We start from the raw sequence: 15,148 nt of genomic DNA on the forward strand, positions 1-15,148 counted from the left end.
GTGTTCGGTGGTTTTGGGAGAAGGGTTTTTTTTTTGGCTGGAGTGATAACCACAGCACTCGGACGGTGGTCAATGACAGAATCAACCCTGCACATCAACATCTTAGAACTTCATGCAGTAGAAAAGCATGCGAACACTTATTGCCATCAATTCAGGGCAAGTCTGTGAGACTATTCATGGACAACACTGCATGCATGTATTACATAAACCGCCAAGGTGGAGCCAGATCTTATCCCTGCTGCAGGTAACACTGTGGCAGTGGGCGCATTCAACATCACATCACCCTATCAGCAATATATCTCCCAGGCAACCAAAACATCACTGCAGATCACTTAAGCCGCATATTTCACCAGTAATATGAATTGGAGATACATCCTCAAGCCCTACATTCCGTTGCCCTCAAGTGGGGCTTTGCAGAAATAGACTTATTTGCAATATCACAGAATGCCAAATGCCCCAAGTTTTGTTACAGGGCAGGGCTTGGCAAAGACTCTGTGAGGGATGTCATGATGATAGGCTGGCCTCAGTCTGCTATATACTTTTCTTTTTTGAGTGGTTGCTCATGTCCATTCGAATTAGGTGTGCGCACCGTGTGCACCGCGTCTTCCAGAGCGTTTTCCCTAGCGCAGTACCCATAGCGCCGGCAGGGCGCCCCCCTGGAGTGGCGCCGCCATGGCGGGGCATAAGTACCCCTGCCGGTGCTCTCCCACCTCAGTTTCTTCTTATCACCCGTGACGGTCGTTGGAGCGTGTGTTTCTCTTAGATCAGTTAATGGTTGCCGTTTCTCTTACTGTTGTAGATAGTTCTAAATAGTTCAATTAGTTAGTTAGTGTCTCGTTGTTTTCCTTCTCCCCCTTCGGGGGTGAGGAATGCCAGGGCCGCAAGGCTTTAAGGCGTGCACTGTCTGCACAAAGTTCATGCCCAAAGGAGACCCTCGCGACAGTTGTCTGAAGTGTCTGGGTGAGGGCCATCTTACAGACGCCTGTAAGATCTGCAAGTCATTTAAGCCGCGCACTAAGAGGGAGAGAGACTCTCGTCTAAGACTTCTCCTCGTGGAGACGGCTTTACAGCCGGCACCAGCTGGGCACTCTGCGGCGCGCAGTGCATCGGCGTCCACGCAAGATGCTCCATCTCGGGACCAGGCCTCAGCGTCGAGGGCCCAGCACCAGTCTCACTCTTCGGCTCCAAAGAGGTCAAGAACATCTCGTGGTATGTCTCCGAGCCGGAAGTCCAAGTCGAGCCTACACCGTGGTGCCGAGTCTCCGGTGCACACGTCCTCATACTCTGCGGTGCAGCGTAAGCGAGCAGGACGTCCATCCAGTCCAGGGCAACTACCCTCGCACCTCCCCTCCACACTGGACACCTTTGAGGCGGCGCATGACCTTATTAGCCTCACTACCTCCCCTACCCCGTCGTTGGTTGAGGCAGAGGGGTCGAGGTCACCTACGTCGGAGGCCGTGTTGGCACTGGCTTTGCCTCTGCACCGGCATGACTGGACGGCACTGGTCACTTATGCAGCGGGACCGTCCTGCCTCCACATCGCTGCTGGCCTCAACGCAGGCTACCAGGCTTCACTCGGCGCTCAACTGGGCTCGACCTCCCTTGGTACTAGGACCCCTTCCAGACCCCGTCTTGGCTGCACCGGTGCCATATCACCCTGGCCTTGCGGTGACGTCTACAGCACCATCATCATCTTCGATACCAGCGCTGAGCAGCTTTCCCAGGGTGCCGTTTTAGTCATCGGCACCGGGCCCTTCAGCATCAGCCTCTTCAGCACCGATGCACATTTCGGCACCGTTACAGACACCGGCATTAACCCAGTGGGCCATGCCGATGCCGCCATTGCCGGTGATGTCAGCTTCTTCGGGGTTCATCTCCTAACCTATACCGACTTCGGTAGCACAGCCATGCTCTGTGTCGGCACCACAACCGGCACCGGGACCGGTCTTCCCGGTGCTGCAGCCAGCTCCACTCACGGCACCAGGACCTGTTCTCCCGGTGCCACACCAGGCACCGCAACAGGCGCTGGCACGGGTCTTCCCGGTGCCGGCACGCCCTCATTGAGCGCACTCGGGCAAATCCAAGTCTATGGCCAGGTTTACTCCCCCATCTGTGGCAGGGCATTCATCATCTGCGCCCCCTGGCCGGAGTCTGACTACTCATCGGATTCTGATGCAGGGTCGTTCAGGTCGGAATCCTCAGGAGCTTCCTCAGTTCATAGGTCCCATTCCTGGCACTGGCTTGATCATTTGCAGGTGCAGCAGACTTGGCCGCCTCAACCACAATGGCCCTTCTGGACGCTGTAGGCTTACCACCAGTGGCAGGGGCCTGTGCCCTCCTCTGTGGTGTCCAGTGCCTCGGGGTACCGAGCACAACCGTTGGCATCGCTGTTACGACCCGCTCCCTCCCCCCAGAAGTCAGTTGCTACAGATGCCGCTGCTGAGCCACAGGCCTCGGTCCCGGAGCTGCTTCCACAAGCGGTACCGCCTGCCTAGCCGGCACCTCAACCGGTTCCTACCCTAGGTCCAGCACCGATCCAGGAGTCATCGTAATCATCGTCTCCTGATGAAGCCTTGGTGGATCCCGCACCAGCGTTGCCTACTATAGATGCTCGAGCGCATCAGGATCTGCTTAGGCATCTGGCCTCTAATCTGGGTTTCCCAGTAGAGCCAGTAGTGGAAAACACGGACCCCATGATTGACATCCTCTCGGACGTTGTGCCCGCCCGCTTGGCTTTGCCACTTAATGAAACCATGGCCAAAATTACCAATGCCCTGTGGCAGACTCCGACGACTCTGACCCCTACCTTAAGGGGAGTCGAGAGGCACTATTACATTCCCCAGTCGGGGCACAAAAACCTGAACTCCCAACGTGTTCTGGTGTCCTTGGTCGTTCAGGCTGCGGCCCAAAAGGAGAGGCTTCCCTAGCCGGAGCCGTCCCCAAAAACTAGAGAGCCCAAGCAACTTGACCTGCCACTGGTGGGGTGCAACTCCGCATAGCTAACCAGCAAGTGATGCTGAGTCGTTATGCTTTTAATACCTGGCAGGCCGTGGATAAGTTTAAGGACAAGGTGCCTGCTGAGGCCCGTCAGGAGTTTGCAGCCATGACCTCTGAGGGCAGAACCATTGCCCACACGGCCCTCCAGGCTTCCCTGGACGCTGTCGACTCTGCAGCCCGGACCACAGCGTCAGGCGTTGTGCTGTGGTGCCTGGCTGCAGGTGTCTGGAATACCTCCGGACGTCCAAACCACGATCCAGGACCTGCCTTTTGACAGGAAAGCCTTGTTTTGGGAGCACACTGACTCCAGGCTCCATACGCTTAAAGACACGAGGTCTACCCTTCGGTCCTTGGGGATTCACACGCCAGCCCCTCAGCGTTGTCAGCTGCCCTACAGACAGCAGGGGAGAATGCAGTCCCAGGTTCCCCGTGGGGATTACTGGAGACGCTGTCCTCGTGCTCCCAGTGGGGGTGCTAGGGTGGCTGTGTGCCCATCCTCCGCAAGAGGTTGTCGACGCCACCTGAGAGGGGACAACCCCCGTGGGGTTGGTGAAGGTCCCTCCCAGCAACCCAAGCACCAGTTTTGACAGGCTGCTGGAGAGTCGCACATCAGCCTCCTACCCTGACCCCCCGTTTGGGGCCAGGTTATCCCGGTTTGTCCATGCCTGGGCAGGAATCACGACCGACGCCTTGGTCCTAAAGATAGTCAGGAGTGGCTATACCATCCCCTTCCTGGGCTCGCACTGTCCCTTTTCTGGGACACCTCTCACGAAGGCTCGCTCCGCTAGGAGGTGCTGGCGCTCCTTGAAAAGGGAGCTGTGGAGAGGTTCCCTTCACTTCTGGAGGGCAAGGGGTTTTATTCCCGATATTTTATTGTCCCAAAACCCCAGGGCGGGGTTCATCCCATCTTAGCTCTCAGGGACCTCAACAAGGCGGTCATGAAATCCAAGTTCAGAATGGTAACCCTGGCTTCTGTCGTACCGGTTTTACAGTTAGGAGGCTGTTATGCAACTCTCGATCTCAAGGATGCTTACTTACATGTGGCAATAAGACCCAGCCACAGGAGGTTTCTCCGTTTTATTGTTTCCTGATGTCACTTCCAATTTACAGTGCTCCCATTTGGCCTTTCAACAGCACCCAGGGTCTTTACAAAATGCATGGCAGTCGTAGCGGCGTTCCTCCGCAAAAAAGGGGTATACGTTTTTCTGTACCTAGATGACTGGCTGATTCGTGGTCGTTCCTACGAGCAAGTGGAGGCCCATGTTTCCCTCTCAAGGGTTCTCTTTGTAAGGCTGGGACTTACGCTAAACGAGGAAAAGTCATCGTTGACTCCCTCTCAGCACCTCGAATTCGTAGGTGCCCTCCTGGATGCCAGGGTGGCGAGAGCACTCCTCCTCAGACCAAGGTTTCTGCCCATAGTGGAGCTGGTCTCCGAGTTAACCCGGTTCCCCATCACGACAGCCCAGGTCTGCTCGAGGCTGCTGGGACACATGGTGGCGTGTACGTATGTGGTACGCCATGGCAAACGCATTCAGCCAGGCCAGGGGTCTCTGGGACACAGTTCTTACAGTGCCTCCGGGGGTGATAGCCTCCTTACAACGGTGGACCCAGGAGGCAGTGGTGTGCAGCGGGGTTCCGTTCACTGTACCTCCCCCCTTGCTTACACTGGTCATAGATGCCTCAGACCTGGGTTGGAGAGCACACTTGGGGTGTCACAGGACCCAGGGTCTCTGGTCTCCAGCAGAGCGGACTCTGCACATAAATGTCCGGGAGCTCAGGACAGTCAGGAGAGCCTGCAAGACCTTCCTGTCGAAGCTCTCTTGCCACTCTGTCCTGGTCCTCCTGGACAACATGGCAACTGTGTTTTACCTCAACAGGCAGGGGGGAGCCTAGTCGCCTCCCCTCTACCACGAGGCTCTGTGCCTCTGGGACCTGTGCGTAGAGCGCAACATAGTTTTGCAGGCAGAGTACCTGCTGGGGTGCAAAAACTTGCTGGCCGATGCTCTGAGCAGGTCCTTCGGAGCCCACGAGTGGTCGCTCAAGGATTCGGCCCTTCATCAGGTCTTCCGCAAGTGGGGTTGTTCCCTAGTAGACCTGTTTGCCTCAGCACACAACACCAAGTGCCAGAGCTACTGCTCCCTGTTGGGGCTGGAGGAACACTCCAGGGGGGATGCCATGACAGTGCTGTGGCCAGCGGGCATCCTCTATGCTTTCCCTCTATTTCCCCTAATTCCTAGGGTTCTGACCGGACTCAAGACCTTCAGGTCCACGGTCATCCTGGTAGCTCCTCGGAGGCCCAGGCAATTCTGGTTCCCTATTCTGGTGGACATGCTCACCAAGGACCCTATAATGCTCCTGCCGGTTCAGGATCTCCTGACCCAACCTTGGGACAGGGGGACCATGGTTCACCCGAATCTCAGCTCTCTCCACCTGATGGCCTGGTTTATCTGTGGCTGACCCAACCAGAAAGGGAATGTTCCCAGGAGGTACAGATGGTGCTCCTAAGTAGTAGGAAACCGTCTACCAAGGCTGCCAAGTGGCGGCGCTTCTCATCTTGGCCATCCAGAAAAGGAGTGCACCCGTCCTGTGCACCTGTCCCGTCAATTATGGACTACCTCTTTAAACTTCAGTCCATGTGGCATCTCTCTCCGCCTTCCATGTTGGTTCGGCAGGAATTTCTCTGTTTTCTGACCCTGTGGTCAAAAGGTTCCTTAAGGGTTTGAATAAGTTGTATCCCTCGGTTAGACCCCCCTCTCCCTGCTTGGGACCTTAACCTCGTTTTGTCTAAACTTGTGTGTCCCCCCTTTGAGCCGCTGGCCACGTGCTCTTTGAAGCACCTCTCTATGAAGGTTGCATTCATTGTGGCCATTACATCGGCTTGCAGGGTCTCCGAGCTGAGGGCATTAATGGTAAACCCGCCCTACCTAGTGTTTACTGACAATAATGTGAGGCTCCGCCCTCACCGTGCTTTTCTCCTCAAGGTGGTGTCACAGTTCCATTTGTCCCAAGAAATCTACTTCCCGGTTTTCTTTCCAAAGCCCCACGCCTCCCCTAAGGAGCAAGTGCTCCATTCTCTGGATGCTAGACGCGTGCTAGCCTTTTATATTGATAGGACTAAACCCTTTTGCAAGTTCACTCAATTGTTTATTGTTGGTCGCTGACAGTATGAAAGGGCTTCCCATATTGACCCAGAGGTTGTCCAATTGGGTCGCAGGGTGTATCAGGGAGTGTTATGCTTTGGCCGGGAAGGTCCTGCCCGGGTTACAGCACATTCCACCAGGGCACAGGTGTCCTCAGTAGCTTTTGGGGCGCAGGTTCCAATCACTGAAATCTGCAACACGGCCACGTGGTCGTCGCTCCATACCTTTACGGCGCACTACGCGCTGGCGCAGCAGGCCAGGGAGGACACAGGGTTGGGCTCTGCAGTCCTCAGCTCTGTGTTGTAAATATGTATGTTGATCTGTACCACATTGCATTTTTCTACAGTTTGTTCTGTGTTCAGTTAGTTGAATAAATATGTTTGGATTGTTCAACTTCCATGGACTTCTCTTTCTCAGTGCTCCGACCCCTCCTCCTTGAAGCGTGGTTAGCTTGGAAGTCACCTAATTCGAATGGACATGAGCAACTCCTCGAAGAAGAAAAGAACTGTTACTTACCTGTTAACTGTTGTTCTTTGAACTGTGTTGCTCATGTCCATTCGATTTCCCCCCCTACCTCCCCTTCGTCGGAGCGTTCGGTAAGAAGGAACTGAGGTGGGGGAGTGCCGGCAGGGATACTTATGCCCTGCCATGGCGGCACCACTCCAGGGGGCGCCCAGCTGGCGCTACGGGTACCGCTAGGGAAACCTCTCTGGAAGACACGGTTCCCACACCCAGTTCAAATGGACATAAGCAACACATCTTGAAGAACAACAGTTCTTCTTCGAGTGATTGCTCATGTCCATTCGAAGTAGGTGCGCACCGCGTGCACCCGTAGCGTCCACCAGAATAAGTACCCCTGCCGGCGCTGCCCCACCTCAGTTCCTTCTTACCGCTGTGACGGTTGTTGGAGCGTCTCTATCTCTCTTAGTCTCTTAGAGTATGTCTACACTACAAAGTTAATTCGAACTAACGGACGTTAGTTCGAATTAACTTTGATAGGCGCTACACTAGCGCTCCGCTAGTTCAAACTTAATTCGAACTAGCGGAGCGCTTAGTTCGAACTAGGTAAACATCATTCTACGAGGACTAAGCCTAGTTTGAACTTACTAGTTCGAATTAAGGGCTGTGTAGCCCCTTAATTCGAACTAGTGGGAGGCTAGCCCTCCCCAGCTTTCCCTGGTGGCCACTCTGGCCAACACCAGGGAAACTCTATTGCCCCCCTCCCGGCCCCGGACCCCTTAAAGGGGCACGGGCTGACTACGATGCCCGTGCCAGGTGTAAGCCTGCCAGCACCCAGCTAGCAGACCCTGCACCTGGCACGGCTCGAGCCAGCCACCCGATGCCCCCCAGCCCTCCCCCTCTTCCCGGGACCAGGCTGGCGGCTCCCGGGAGCTTGCCTGGGACCGCAAGAGGCGGGCACCCGCCTGGTCTAGTGCGGACATCGTGGACCTCGTCCATGACCTCCACACTAGGCACAGGAAAGTGGCCGTCTAGGGCAGGAGAGCTGCCAGCCTGGCCACCCGGGAGCAGATGTGCATGAAAATCAAGGTGGTCCACTGAGACCCCTGACCCTGAGCTTACAAGGGCCGTACTGGGTCAGACCAAAGGTCCATCTAGCCCAGTAGCCTGTCTGCCGACAGCGGCCAACCCTAGGGACCCTGGAGGGGATGGACCAAAGACAGTGACCAAGCCATTTATCTCGTGCCATCCATCTCCAGCCTTCCACAAACTTTGGGCAGGGACACCACTCCTACCCCCTGGCTAATACCACTCCATGGGCACAACCTCCATGACTTTATCTCACTTCTCTTTAAACTCTGGTCTAGTTGTAGCTTTCACAGCCTCCTGCAGCAAGGAGTTCCACATGTTGACTATTTGCTTTGTGAAGAACAACTTTCTGTTACTAGTTTGAAGCCTGCTACCCATTCCTTTCCTTTGGTGTCCTCTAGTCCTTCTATCATGGGAACTAATGAAGAACTTTTCTTTATGCACCCTCTCCACCCCACTGATGCTTATATAGACCTCTATCTTATCCCCCCTCAGTCTCCTCTTTTCTAAGCTGAGAAGTCCCAGTCTCTTTAGCCTCTCTTCATATGGGACCTGTTCCAAACCTCTGATCATTTTAGTTGCCCTCCCCTCTCCTACCCTCTTTCTTCCCCTCTCCCACCTCCTTTTCCCAGTCTCCCCGAGTTTTGTTCAATAAAGAGAGATTCTATTTTTGACCACACGTTTTCTTTATTTTGTACATCAGGAAGGGGGGCTAGGGAAGGATAAGTGGAAGGAGGTGAGGGAGGAATGGGGTACGAGCCCCCGATGGGGAGGACTGGGCTGGCTCTGCGGGCTTCTGGGGGTGGACGCTCTCCTGCAGCCCCCCAATTGCCCCCTCTCCCCAGATGGCAGCCTGTGGCAAGTGCAGCCGGTCTGATGGCCAAGTGCTGTGATGTGCTGATTGTGGGCACTCAGGGCACTCCAAGCCAGGACTGCTTTGCAAGCAGGGCATCCCTGAGAACTGTCTGTCCGGGGTGGGGGTTGGGTCCCTTTAAGCACAGCCCTCGGCTAGTCTGAGGCAGCAGCTCCACGCTCTAAGTCCTCATCTGATGCCCTGCCAGCCCTGCTTCCGGCCATCCTTAACCCCGGTTCAGGGTCCACTTAATGTGGACATGCTAGTTCTAATTAGCAAAACGCTAATTCAAACTAGTTTTTTAGTCTGGATGCGTTCAAATTAGCTTAGTTCAAATTAGCGCTGTAGTGTAGACATACCCTTAGTTAGTTAATGGTTCCCATTCTTACATTTGTCTGTAAATAGTTCTTGTAGTTAGATAGTTAGGTTCTTTGTTTTGTTCCTTCCCCCTTGGGGGTAAGGAATACCAGGGCCGCAAGGCTTCAAGACGTGCGCTGAGTGTGGGAAGTTTATTCCCGGGGCGACCCACACAACAATTGCCTTAAGTGTTTGGGTGAGGCTCATCTGGCAATTGCCTGTAAGATCTGTAAGGCCTTTAAGCCCCGTACGAGAAAAGAAAGGGTTTCCCGCCTGAAGCTTCTCCTCATGGAGACAGCGCTTCAACTGGTGCCACCAGATCAACCTGCGGTGCGCAGCGCACCGGCTTCCACGCGGGATGCTCTACACTGGCACCGTGCATCGGCGTCGAGGTCTCGGCACCGGTCTCACTCTCCTGCGTCCAAGAGGGTAAAGAAGTCCCGCGGAAGGTCCCTTTCAAAGAAGTCAACTTCAGTCGGGCACTGCGGCACGGGCTCACCGGTGCACATATCTCCTCGGTGCACCGTCAGCGCTGAGGAGGCCTTGATAGTCCTGGTCGCCTGCCTTCACACCGCCCGTCCACGCCGGACACGTTTGAAGCGGCGCAGGACCTTATTAGCCTCACGACCTTCCCTCCATCGTTGGTTGGCTTGGAAGGGTCAAGGTCACCCTCGTCGGAGGCTCAGCTGGCCAAGACTTCACCCCCGTATGGCCCAGGTCGGCATGCTAAGGTGGCTTATGCGTTGGGACCACCCCATGTGAGGTCAGTATCGATCGCTACTACGGCACCCTTCTCGACGCCGAGTCGTCAGTATCCAGTAGCTTCGAGCCATGCTTGAACTTCACTGCAGTTGAGCTCCTTCCCAGCCCCCTGCCTGGTGGTACCGGTGCCGTATCTCCGTAGCCATGTGGCATCCACTCAGACACCTCTCTCCTCCATGGCAGACACCCAAGAGCCGACGTCCGTCTCCGTGTCTTCATCTGCACCGGCATCGACGCAGTGGTCTCTTCCGGGGCCTGGGTACCCTGGTGCCTCAACCAGTGGTCACAACTCAACCAGCACCGGGCCTGAGCACCCCGGTGCCGCAGCCAATGGCGGCAACTCAACCGGCACCAAGTCTGAGCACCTTGGTGCCACAACTGCTGGCGTCTCAACCGGGCCTGGGCACCAGGTGCTGGCGACAACTCAACTGGCACCGGGCCAGTTGGCGACTCAACCGGTTCCGGGCCTAGGCACCCCGGTGCTGCAACTGCTGGCTACCCAACTGGCTCCGGGCCTGGGCACCCTGGTGCCGCAACTGCTGCTGGCGACACAACCGGCACCGGGCCTGAGCACCCTGGTGCCGCAACTGCTGGCGACACAACCGGCACTGGGTCTGAGCACCTCTGTGCTGCAACTGACTGTTTCGCATCCGGTACCGCAACTGGGTGCCACAGAATTCTCGGCACCAGGTCTGGGTCTCCCGGTACTGCAGATCGCACGGCCCCGCCGTACTCATGCGGGCAAGCCTGAATCCATGGCCAAGTTTGCCCCGCATTCCTCCTTGGCTCCACCCTGGCCGGAGTCCGATTACTCGTCGGACTCAGATGGCGTCTCCATCCGATTGGGGTCCTCGGGAACATCAGCCCACAGATCCAGGTCCAGACACCGGAGGGACCACACTCAGCAAACGTGACCTCCGCACCCGCAGTTGCCTTTTTGGACCCCCTGGGCCTACCATCAGTGGCAAGGTCAGCTGCCCCCCTCTCTGAGGTCGGAGACCTCAGGGCACCGTTCCCAACTGTTGGCGTGCCTGTCCCGGACCCCTCCCTCCCCAATTCAGGTGCTGCAACCCGATCAAGCGGGACCGCAGTCACCGGCACCGGAGGCGGACCCATTGGGGGCACAAGTTGCTCAATCAGCACCGCAGTTGGTGACAACCACTCCTGTGCCAGTTCAGGAATCGTCGTCGTTGTCTCTGGACGAGGCACTAGCAGACCCGGCACCAAGTCTGCCTTCAATGGATGCCCACACGCACCAGGATCTACTCCGGCGCATAGCTTCCAACCTGGCCGTTCCGGTGGAACCTGTCATTGAGGACACGGATCCAATGGTGGACATCCTCATGGAGGACGCACCTACGTGGTTGGCCTTCCCGATCAACAAAATGGTGTAAAAAATTACTAATGCCCTGTGGCAAAAGCCAGCAACCTTGACCCCTACCTTAAAAGGAGTCGAGAGGTGTTATTACGTCCCGCACTCGGGGCATGAATACCTGTATTCACAACCCATCCCGGGGTCCTTAGTCGTGCAGGCCGCGGCCCAAAAGGAAAGACTCAGCCCGGTCCTTCTCCAAAGACAAGAGAGCCTAAGTGGCTGGATCTGTTGGGCCATAAGGTTTACGCCACAGAGGCACTACAACTCCGCATCGCTAACCAGCAGGCAATGCTAAGTAGGTATGCTTTTAATACCTGGCAGGCCGTCGAAAAGTTCAGAGACAAACTCCTGGCGGAGGACCGTCAGGAGTTCGCGGCCATTGCCTCGGAGGGTAAAGTCATTGTGCGAACCGCTCTCCAGGCGTCACTGGACACTGTTGATTCGGCAGCCTGCACTATGGCGACTGGTGTCGTTATGCATCGCGGGGCATGGCTCCACGTCGCGGGAATTCCCCCGGATGTGCAACATACGATCCAGGACTTGCCCTTTGAAGGCAAAACTCTGTTCTCAGAGCACACCGACTCTAGGCTCCATACCCTAAAGGATACAAGGTCCACCTTGAAGTCCTTGGGCATCCACACGCCGGCCCCGCAGTGTTGGCAGCTGCCCTATAGGCAGCAGGGTAGAGCGCAGCCCCAGGTCCCCCATGGGGATTACTGGAGGCGCCGCTCCCAGGCTTCCGGTTGAGGTTCCGAGGTGGCTGCACACCCCTAGGGGGCAAGGGGTTGACATCGTTGCCCCATGACCGATACTCAGTGGGGAGGTCCCCATGGTCCTTCCCATCAGGGCAAGCCCCAATTTTGACGCCCTTTTCGAGAGTCCCGTACCAGTCATCCATCCTGGCCCCCCGTTTGGGGCCAGGCTATCCCTTTTTGCCCATGCATGGGCTCTAATAACATCGGATGCCTGGGTTCTGAACATAGTAAATGGAGGCTATTCTATCCCATTCCTGGGCCCACCGCCCTCAAAAACCCCTTCTCCGTCCTTAGTAAGGGACACCCCTCACAAACACATCCTGTGACCGGAGGTGTCTGCTCTCCTCGAAAAAGGGGCAATAGAGGAGGTTCCTCTGCATCTGCGAGGAAGGGGTTTTTACTCCCGTTATTTTGTTGTCCCCAAACCGAAGGGAGGAGTCCGTCCCATCTTGGACCTCCGAAATCTAAACAAGGCGGTCATAAAACACAGGTTCAGAATGGTGACCTTGGCCTCGGTCATTCCAGTGCTACAGTTAGGAGCCTGGCACGCAACTCTCGACCTCAAGGACACGTACTTCCATGTGGTGATCAGGCCCAGCCACAGGAGGTTCCTCAGGTTTATGGTGGGCCAGTACCATTTTCAGTTTACAGTGCTCCCCTTTGGTTTATGTACGGCACCAAGAGTGTTCACAAAATGTATGGCGGTGGTTGCCGCTTTTCTCTGCAAACAGGGGGTGCACATGTTCCCGTACCTCGACAATTGGCTGATCCGAGGTCGCTCGTACGAGCAGGTAGAAGCTCATGTGGCACACTCAAGCGCTCTCTTCCTAAGGTTAGGGCTCATGATAAACATCCAAAAGTCATCCCTGGCCCCCTCCCAGCAGATAGAATTCGTGGGAGCCCTCCTCGACGCAAGGGTGGCAAGAGCGTTCCTGCCCAAGAGCAGGTTCCTCTCCATAGTGGAGCTGATCTCAGGGTTAATTCAGTCCCCTATTACGACCCCTCGGGTCTGCTCCAGGCTCCTGGGCCATATGGCATTATGCACGTACATGGTGTGCCATGCCAGAATGAGAATGAGATCCCTGCAGGCGTGGTTGGCAAAGGCCTTCAGCCAATCCAGGGGTCTTTGGGACTCAATAATTACAGTGCCCCTAGAAACCCTAACTCCTTCCTATGATGGACCCAGAAAACTGTGGTATGCAGTGGGGTTCCTTTCAGTGCCCCTCCTCCCTCCTTTACGCTGGTCACTGATGTGTCCGACCTGGGCTGGGGGGCACACCTGGGGCACCACAGGACTCAAGGCCTCTGGTCCCCCTCCGAATGAACCCTGCACTTAAATGTCTGGGAATTGCGGGTGGTGAGGAGAGCCTGCGAAGCCTTCCTGCCAAGGCTCTCTCACCGTTCGATCCTGGTTCATATGGACAACACAGCAGCGGTATTTTATCTCAACAAGCAGGGTGGGGCACGCTCGCCTCCCCTCTGCAAAGAGGCCCTGCGACTCTGGCACCTGTGTGTCACGCATGATATCACACCGCAGGTGGAATACCTCCCGGGGTGCAAAAACCTGCTAGCAGACCTGCTGAGCAGATCGTTTGGAGCCCACGAGTGGTCGCTCAAGGACTCTGTTCTCCGTCAGGTTTTCCGCAGGTGGGGTTATCCCCGCCTAGATCTGTTTGCCTCGGCACACAATGCCAAGTGCCGGAACTACTGTTCCCTGCTGGGGCTGGGGAAATATTCCCTGGGGGGATGCCCTGATGACCGTGTGGCCAGAGGGCGTTCTCTATGCTTTTCCCCCGTTCCCCCTAATTTCCAGGGTGTTGATCAGAGTGAGGACATTTCGGTCCTCAATCATTCCCATAGCCCCCAGGTGGCCCAGGCAGTTCTGGTTTCCCATCCTAGTGGACATGCTTGCCCAAGATCCAATAGCACTCCCTCCAGTCCGGGACCTGCTAACTCAACCTTGGGACGAGGGGATCATGGTTCACCTGGATCTCCGGTCTCTCCACCTAACGGCCTGGTTTATCCGTGGTTGAACCAACCTGAAAGGGAATGTTCCCAGGAGGTTCAGATGGTGCTCCTCAGTAGCAGGAAACCCTATACTAGACGGTCGTATGCTGCCAAGTGGCAGCACTTCTCGTCTTGAGTGTCCCGGAGAGGAGTACCAGCCTGGCCCAGACAACCATGGTTTCCTTACCTTTTCTAGTTGATGGCAGCATCATTCCTTCCTCTGCCACAATGGCCAAACATACTGTCTTAGGATCGGGGCCAAGTTCTTTATCCACACAGTCACAAGCTTTTCATCTCTGTACCTGGCTTCTACAGGGCTGAGTAACCCACAGCACACATGGGCAGATGAAATGCATGATATAATTATGAACTGTTGCAACCAGAGGACATGAAAAACATATACCCAGTAATGGAGATGTTTCTCTAAGTGGAAAGATCAAAAATCCCTACACCCACAATCAGCATATCTAATGTAACATTAAACTACCTCCTCTTTTGAAAGAAGCAGAACCTTTCCAATACATCCATAAAGGTACATTTAACAGCAATATCAAGTGAGCACAAGATTGTGGATGGGCACACCATATTCTCTCATCCTATAATCAAAAAGTTCCTGAAAGGACTAAATAACATATTTACCCTCATAAGGTCATCAGTGTTGCCTTGGGACTCAACCTTGTTCTTAACTTATTGACCCACCCACCAATTGAGTCCATGGCAACATGTTCCCTCACTTACCTGTCCATAAAGATGGCCTTCCTCCTAGCAATCACAACAGCAAGTAGAGTGGGTGAGTTAGCCACACTCATTGTGCATCCACCATTAACCATCTTCTACAAAGATAAATTAGTTTTAAAACCACACCCCAAGTTTCTCCTAAAAGTAATCTCCCAATTTCACCTTAATGAACCTATATACTTAACAGTTTTTCATCAAAAGCCACATTTGGATGCCAGTGTAGTGCGGCTCCACTTCCTCGATGTCTAGTGCACTTGCCTTTTACTAAGTTAGAACTGGACCTTTGAGACAACCTCTGAGATTTTTTATTTCTATAGCAGACCATTCCAAGGGTAAAGTCATATCAGAAAAGGATATTTCAAAATGGATAATAAATTGTATTAAGAATCCTACTACATTAATAAGGTGCCTTTGCTGACTCAAATCGGGGTACCCTCCACCAGAGCCATGTCTACAGCAGTGTATCTTAAACTATGTTCTGTGACGAGGCAGTCGGAGGTTTGCTGTGGATAACAGAATTCAAAATGGCCACCCTTAAAGGGGCAGGCAACTTTTTTTCTCAACAAAAAAAAATCTATGGTGTTCCTCATTTAAAAAAAAAAAAAAGATTGTTTGG

General features: G+C 54.8%; 1 protein-coding gene across 9 annotated transcripts in view; it reads left to right on the forward strand.

Annotated features, from left to right (window-relative positions):
- KNTC1 (kinetochore associated 1) overlaps positions 1 to 15,148 on the forward strand; it is a 148,432-nt gene that overhangs the window by 111,425 nt on the left and 21,859 nt on the right. The window lies entirely within an intron of this gene.

This window comes from Pelodiscus sinensis, chromosome 15, assembly GCF_049634645.1.
Source record: "Pelodiscus sinensis isolate JC-2024 chromosome 15, ASM4963464v1, whole genome shotgun sequence".
Taxonomy (NCBI): Eukaryota; Metazoa; Chordata; order Testudines; family Trionychidae; genus Pelodiscus; species Pelodiscus sinensis.